The 8,534-nt window shown below is 45.4% G+C and overlaps 1 non-coding gene across 1 annotated transcript; it reads right to left on the reverse strand.

The window, feature by feature from the left end:
• Positions 1 to 6,565: 6,565 nt before the first annotated feature.
• On the reverse strand, positions 6,566 to 6,722 carry LOC122727111. The gene has a single exon (XR_006353065.1). It is a non-coding gene; the product is annotated as a U1 spliceosomal RNA (small nuclear RNA).
• Between the last annotated feature and the right edge of the window lie 1,812 nt (positions 6,723 to 8,534).

Consider the following 8,534-nt stretch of genomic DNA (forward strand, 5'->3'; position numbering starts at 1 on the left):
AAGGGCGATGAAAGACCTTGAGTCTGTGTCATATGAGGATTGCCTGGCTCATGGGTCTGGAGAAAAGGAGGCTGTAGGGGAATAGGATGGGTGCCTTTAAGCCTTTGGAAGGCAGTCATGTGGAAGATCATTCTGCTTTGGTCCCAGAGAGCAGAGCAAGAATCAATGGGCAGAAGTCACCAAGGGACCAACTTGGGCTTGCTTGTTGAGGGATACTTCTTAACAATGAGAGCTGCCCCAAAGTTGAATGGGCTGCCCCAAGGGGTCACAGGCTCTTGCCATTCTTGGCAGTCTCTGAGCCATAGCTAAATCACTACTTATTACTTAGAGTGGATTTTTTCCTATTGCAGGTAGAATTCAATGTCCACCCCAGTCCCTTCCAACTGCAGAATTCTGTGATCCTGAGCAGTCTTTATCCTATGGCAGGCTTCTCTCTTCATGGGCCATGACCCAGATCCTACCAGAGTAGCACAGCCAATGACTGCTGGAAATGCCAAGCAGAAGGGACTTCCTCAAATTAGAAGCAATTGGAAATAAGTGGATTTGGGAACCATTAGTAATTTACTGCGGAGCTCCAGAGTACAGGGCTCCATGATGGCAGCTGCCCTGGCAGGGGACCAAGGAGACAAGATTTGTGTCCTGCTTGTATTGTAGGAAATTGTGACCTGGGACAGACAAAAGGGGAGCTCACAGTGAATATTGTATTACGTCCACTCCCTCACTCAAAAAAGTCAGTTCTAAAGTGTTTCTAGACATTGTACTAGGCCTCAGAGATACAAAGACCCAACTAAAAACACCCCCTGACCTGAAGGAGCTTATATTGCACTGAAGGAATTCACCCTCTACCTATGTATCCCATATGTAAGCCTTCTCTCCTCAAGGATGCTGGGATTACAGGAACCAAGCTGAGCCTCAGCTTCTCTCTTCAGTCCAATTCTCCCACCGAGGGTGTCTCAAGAGACAAATACCCATGGTGCACCTCATGTCTTATTGTCTCCTTAATAAGCTTTCTTAAATGTTTATTCCTTTCCCTTCCCCAAATATGTGGGAAGGGGGTCATGAGCTCCTATAACTGTATAACTCAAGTGTCAATGTGGGTATCAGATATGGAAGAGCCTTTAAATTCAAGAGACAAAAGGGACCCAAAGGAAGCCATGAATAGACACCCAGAGCACTCAAGTAGCCATCTGCATCCACCCTATGCCCTCCCAAAGAACTGAACTTTGTTGGGGTCTATATCAGAGTAATAGTTGATGTTCTGATGAAGTCCTTCCTCACAGGGTCATAAACAGTGGAATGATTCTTCTGTAATGACAAACAAGGACATTTTTTGACTCAATTCTTACCTGGCCTTAAGAACTGAGTGGGTATTGCCTCACACAAGCCAAGACCTGGGAAAGACCCAAGCTTAAAAAGGCCAGGGTCTCTCACTGCAACCTGGGCCACTGCCAGTCATCCTGACCTATGTCTTACCACTGGACTCCAGTGAGGCTGATGACTTTGCCCATCTCTGCCTCACTTCAATCCAATTCACTACAAGTCAAGACATCACCCTCCTGCTGTCATTGGTCCTCTTTGATAATGATCTGTGAGACAGTCAGCCCCTTTGGGACCCACAGTGGTTTACACTCCCCACACAAGGTAAGAAGGTGAACCTGACTTTAACCAAGAGGCAATTCCCTCAGGTGGGATTTCCCTCTGAGGTTGAGTGGGCCCCGTCATGCCCGTCTTTGTTCTATGCTTATATAGAAAATCCCTGAGGATCTCAGTTTCCCCCATTGGTTAAGAAGGGAAAGATAACTTTTGCCAAGTGCTCAGGCCACAAATCTCTATCAACTGCTGGGGGGAGGCAGGAGTGAGAGGAGTGGGGAAGACCCTTCTTTTCTCCTCCCTCCTACTTGCTACATCACAGGAGGAAATGAGGATGTGAAGATGCCTCCCTAGACCATTTGGCATCAAACCTGGGTGACCAGAAGAATGGGGCTGACCTCTGAAGAAAAGGGGGAATCAAAGAGGGAAGAAACCCAGTCCCCAAAGCCTGTCACATCTCACCCCAGTGGAGCAACTAGGTGGCGCAGTGGATAGAGCACCGGCCCTGGATTCAGGAGGACCTGAATTCAAATCTGGCCTCAGACACTTAACACTTACTAGCTGTATGACCCTGGGCAAGTCACTTAAGCCTAATTGCCTCACTAAAAACAAACAAACAAACAAAACATCTCACCCCAGAGTAGCTGCCCCTACTATCCACAGTCCTCCTCCATGCTGAGCTGGGCCTGTGCCACATGGTCCCCAGTCAGGGGCATGGCTTTTCTGAATGCCACATCTTCAGAAATTAAAGAAAGCCCTGAGCCACAGGGGCCCAGGGACTAAAGAGTTAACCCATTGCCCTCTCCCCCTTGATATCTTCATCAACCCTGAGCTGGCCCAGAAATAACAAGCTATCATTTATCAGTGTTATTCGAGGTAACTATTCCAACCGAAGCTGGGCAATAAATCAACCAGGGAGAATTGGAGCCTTGAAGAACAGTCATTCTTCTCTTCAGGCAACATCTGGGATAGATAATAATGCAGGTTCCAGAGGGGAGGAGGCAGGGGTACACAGGGCCCTGGGTTACACTGAGTGTTTGGGGGTGGGGTTGATGGATAATGGCAAGATTCAGGGGAGGAAAAGCACTTCAAATGGAGCCAGAAGTCCTGGGTTCAAATCCTGACTTTGCCACTTGGGCAAGTTGTTCTCTCTGGCCTCAGTTTCCTCATTTGTAAAATGGATTAGAGCTCTAAGGTCCATTCCAGTTCTGATATTTTATCATCTAGATCCTAACATTCAAATATTCTCATATTCCTTCAAACGCTAACATCTTTTTCTAATATCCTGTGTTCTAAGGTTCCTCCCAACTCTAATGATCAATATTCTGTGTTCCAGTTTCCTATATTCTAATATCCCTTCATATAGTTCTTCAGTCTAACATTCTGTGTTCTAAGGCTCGTTCTGGCTCCAACATTCTGTCAACAAGTGAACTAGCATTTATTAAGCATTTTCTGTGGGTTAGGCACTGTGCTAAGTGCTAGGAATACAAATACAAGCCAAAAAAAAATTCCTATCCTCAAGAAACTTATATTCTAATGAGGAAAGACAACACCTAAAAGGAAACAGAAAAGAGATGGTGAGAGAGAAGGTATGTGATACTTGGTGGCCATGGTAGAGAAAAGTCAAGAAAGTCAGGAGCAGAGCTCAGAAAGAAGTGAAAGTGGTTGGCCTGGATGCTTTCCCTAAATAGAGGCTTCAGGAGAAGCTGACCAATCAGAGGAAGGGACCAAAGGGGCAATGATCTTCTGGGCATGGGAAGGCTGCTAGATCGTGGTGATGGTTCTAAGTTCTAAGGTCCCTCTCCAATCTAGAATCATGTGTCCAAGGGCTTCTTCCAACTCTGACACTCTCAATTCTAAGGAAAAACATCTAACATCATGTTTTCTGACACTCCTTTCAACTCCAGCATTCTCTGTCTTGAGGCAGGAGTATCCTGAAGCCAGCTCAAGCTAGCCTGAAAGCCAATTGTTAAATTTTCAACCTGTGTAGTTACACCTGAGAAATTGGAAAATGCTACAAGTCAAGACTCAATCTGTGGTTTTGTCAATTGTCTAGACTTCAGAAAGCAATGGAGAAAATGTTAATAATTCAGACTTAAACAAAAAGTAAGTTGTGAGCACACGTTTATTTTGGGAGTCAGTTATTAAACGTTCATCAGAGCCAGTTGTTAAACATTTATCAGCATGATCCTGCCTAGGGGCCATTTCAGCTCTGACATTCCAGGAATCTAGGAAGACACAGATTTGGGGATTTGGGCTGTATCTTTTGAACATCACCATGGGAGAGGAAAAGGATAAAGGAAATAGTCTTCTGAGTTTGTCACCAAATAAGTTGGAGGGGAAGCAAGATACTTATAGGCCCATTGCTTTGCATTAATTAAAAGTGAACCAAATATAAATACAGGCTTTAAAAACATACACACAACAAGGTAGGGGAAGTTTTGCTTCCCACCTTCGTGCAACAGGCATCTCCTAGGCCCAAGTTCCTGTGTCAGTGCCAAGGGCAGAGCCCTCCAGCCCTCCGGAGGGAAGGTGGAAAGGAAGCTCCCAGGCTGAGTGGACTTGCAAACAAAACACTATTTTTAGCAGGGAAGGAACCCACAGGGTTTTTTTAAAACCTCTGAGAGGTTGGATGCATAATAGAAGGAAGCGGTAGACACTGACCAGCCACACCCCGATCCCAAGGGCCCCAGTCCAAGGGCCTTCCTTGGGAGACCAGGGTCCTCCCTCTTCAGTTATGGTTCCTTCTGCTATGAGGAGGACACTTGGGAATCTCACGGGCTCTTCTCCCACTGTCCCCACCAAAATCTGCCTTCAGAAGTCGACAAGGGCAATGTGAGTCACCAAGTGACCATTCCCACCCATGGACATCATCAGCATTGTAAGTGTCATCCCAGGCAAGGCAGACATTTCTATCCAATCAGGATACATTTACATCTAGCATTCTCTAATTTGAGATCTTTCCCAGTTCTAACATTCTCTGCTCTAAGGCTCCTCCCAGTTGGAACATTCCCTGTTCTAAGGCCCCTCCCAGCTCTGACATTCCCTGTTCTAAGGACCCTCCCAACTCTGACATTCCCTGTTCTAAGGGCCCTCCCAGTTGGAACATTCCCTGTTCTAAGGCCTCTCCCAGCTCTGACATTCCCTGTTCTAAGGGCCCTCCCAGCTCTGACATTCTCTGTTCTAAGGGCCCTCCCAGCTCTGACATTCCCTGTACTAGGGCCCCTCCCAGCTCTGACATCCTGTATTCTAAAGCCTCTCCCATATCTTACATTCTTTGTTCTAAGGCCTCTCCCAGCTCTGACATTCTTTGTTCTCAGATGCTTTCCAGCTCTGGGTTTCCATCTTCTGAGGTCCCTCCCAACTCTGATATTCTGATTCTATGAGCTCTCCTTATGACATGAAAGCTTCATCACCTGGAAAAGGGATTTCATTCATATGTCAAAGTTAGATGAGAATCCATGAAGGATATGACAAGATATAGCCTTGCTCTACAACTCTCTGATCGTTAATGTCAGGTGAGGCCTAAAACATAGGTAGATACATTCTCAGCAAAGGTGTTTACAACTGTGATGGAGGCAGACTATCAGAAAGCCAGGGTCCCTCGGCTATACTGATGTCCTCCAGATTCTCCTCTTTGTGAAGAACCTTATACTGGGAACACGCAGAGCCTCCTAAAAGAGATCTGGAGTATTTCACGAGTATGGCCTGACCATCCACACAAAAAAGCCCAAGTGGATGAAGAATATCTTTTGCTCAAAATAGAACATTCAGTCAAAAGATTAACCTATAGAGCTCATCCATAAGGATCAGGGTTACGTTTGACAGATACTACTAATGTAGTACTGCTGCTAGTGAAGCCAACGAGAGTAAGAAAATAGGCTCTATCCCTTTCAAGAAATTGCAAAGCTCCTATAATAACCCCAAATTTCTCCTATTACAAATTCAAGAATTTTTGATACCAATATTCTACTATTGTTGCTGTATGACTACTGAGTAATAGAAAACAATAGCCTTAAGGAATGAAAAAGGAGGGAATGTCACACAGAGGGCTAAAGAGGTGGCTAGGCTGAAGCATGTCATCACAGAAGTGTACTACCCACAATCCCCTAGTTGTCTCTGCCATGCCAGGAGAAAGTGGCAAAACCCCCAGCACTTTGGGATGACTTGGTCACCAAGGTGCACAGTAAATGAGTGGAGATCTGCATTGCTAAAGGGAGTGCCTGGGCTGATGAGCTCACTGATGATACATTGACTCATGAGAGTATGTTCAAGGACCTGTCCTTGGTGCTGAGGATGCCAAAACATCTCCTCCATGGAGCCTTCCCCACTTGCTCCAGCCCCACAGATATGAATTTGAATTCTACCTTTGGCACCTACTAATAAGCAACTTGCTTTATCTCTCTCAGTCTTATGCATAAAGTGGGAATAATAATAGTACCAACTTCAAAGGGATGTTGTAAGGCTTAAATGAAGTAGCATGTATAAAGTGCTGTATAAATACTAGTCAAGTCAACAAGCATTCATTAGGCTCCTACCATGTACTGGCCACTGTGCTAAGTGAATACAAAGAAAGGCAAAAAGTAGACTCTGCCCTCAAGGGGCTCAAAATCTAATGGAGGGAGACAACATGTTCTAACCAAGGACTTGGAGTGTGTAAAGTAGCTTTTTTAAGTACTTCACTAAAAGCCCAGAGATCTGGGGTATTATCCTGCTTCCATCTTGATCTCTGATGAGAGGTCAGGTCTGACTGATTCTGCCCAAGGACTGAGGGCTCTGGATAACATGTCCTAAGAGGAATTAAGGAATTAGAGCTTTTTAGCATGAAGAAGACTAGCAGGAAACATGACTGTTGTGTCCAGATTTCTGATGGGAAAGTTTGGGCATGGCATAAGGAAGAAGGCAGCATACCATGGTGGATGGAGAAGAGATGGCCTTGGAGCCATGAAGACCTGCATTCAAGTCCCTTCTCTGGCAGATACCAGCTATGTATCTGTGTATCTACCCCACAAATTATGCAGTTGAGTTTCCAACATCTGGGGAAAGCTCAGGGGTCAGCTCTTCTAGAGTGCAATGGAAAAGCCTCTCCCTAAAGAAATCACCCTTGTGATCATGGAGTCACTAGCACATCTGGTGTTAGGGCTGCTGAGCCCTTTGAAGGCTACTCATCTACCTTTGGTGTCCACCTGTCACCCAACTCCCACCTGTGGCTCCAGGAAGTTATACCATGAGCAGTGACTACCTCACCCCTGTAAAACCATCTTGATAGGCTAAACCAAGTTGAGAATAACCAACAGGCCTCAAGCCCATCAGTGAGTTAGAGGGACATCTACCCCAGGCACGTGAAGACTTCCCCCAGTGGAATGGGCAGATGAGAACAATTTGTTCCAATGGCCATGAAGGCAACTGAAGCAGACTCTGTGGAGCACCTAGATCTTGGTCAGACATTAAAAACCCCAAGGTCATCTATTGTGTCCTGGGTCATGGCCAGTTATTTTGACTTTTTCCTGCCACTGGTCTCAGGAAGAGAGAGGCTGATAACTGCACAACTCTGCCTCACTTAAATCCAATTCATGCACAAGTCAAGGCATCACCCTTGATATCATTGGTCCTCTTCAGAAATGAAGAATGGACAACCTGTGTATCTTAACTGACTTGTCTTTGACCTTGGGCAAGTCACTTAACCACTTATTACTCTACAAAACTCCCTGCAACATTAGGGCGCAGAGAAGGTGCATGTCTGCATTGGTAGAGGGCTGTTCCCCACTGGGAATTCCCTACACCAGTGTTGTTAAATGCAAGTAGAAACAGGGGCCCCTAACCCACACATAAAGATCTCTTCCAGCTGCATGTTGACTAACGTTTAAAAATCTGTTACCTATGTTTTACTGTGTTTTTATTTATTTTGTTAAATATTTCCCAATTACACCTGGGTACAAGGACAGTTCCATTATACCAATGAAATAACAGATCTAATCCCTCTCCCAATGAAGAAAACATTCTCTTACAATCAGAGGTATCTCACATTGGTCTGGGCTTCCTCAGGAGACTGAAGGCTGCCCACCCCACCCCATCACCCCCCCCACACACTCACACTCACATTCATACACTGACAGATGCACACTCACACACACTCACATGCTCACACTCACACTCACACACACTAACAGACACACACTCACACTCACTCTGCCATACACACAGTCTTCAGGGAGGATGGTCATTTTTCAGGTACATTGTAGAGGTCATCTTTGGTGTGACCCCAGTCTGACTAGATAGCCATTGAGGTCCCTTCTAGCTCTGAGAGTCTGTGTCCACAGGTTCAGACCTAGAAAGGACCTTAAAGGTAGTCTAGTTCAACTCCAACATTTTACTGATTAAGAAACCGAGACCTCCAAGAGCTTAGGTGATTTGCCCAGTCACAAAGGTAACAAATGTCAGAATCTGTACTTGAATCTAAGTCCTCTGACTCTAAAGTGCTGAAATCTAAGAGTGCTTCAACATTTGTGAAGGGAAAAGGAACAAGCATTTATTAAGTAGCTATGATGTGCCAGACACTGTGCTGTCTCACAATAACCTAGTAAGAAGGTACCATGTGCATTGCTCTCTCTATCTTACAGATGAGGAAACTGAGGCTTAGATGGGTTAAGCAACTTCCCCACCGCATCCAAGACTAGCACTCCAGCCACTGCACAATGCTTCTTCCAAAGTAATAGAGAAAGAACAATTTCAGGCTTCACAGAAAAGGTGGCACCTGAGTCAATCCTTGAAGGAATACAACCCTTGAAGGGCTCTCATGAAGAGAAAGGAATAGCTCTCTTCTGCTTGGCCACATGAACAATGGGGGAAAGTGGCAGATTAGGCTTGGAAATATGAATCTTAGAATCACAGAATCTTAGAAGTTAATGGAGCTTCAGAGGCCATGGAGCCCAACCTGTACCTCA

Source organism: Dromiciops gliroides, chromosome 4 (assembly GCF_019393635.1).
Source record: "Dromiciops gliroides isolate mDroGli1 chromosome 4, mDroGli1.pri, whole genome shotgun sequence".
In the NCBI taxonomy this organism is placed as follows: Eukaryota; Metazoa; Chordata; class Mammalia; order Microbiotheria; family Microbiotheriidae; genus Dromiciops; species Dromiciops gliroides.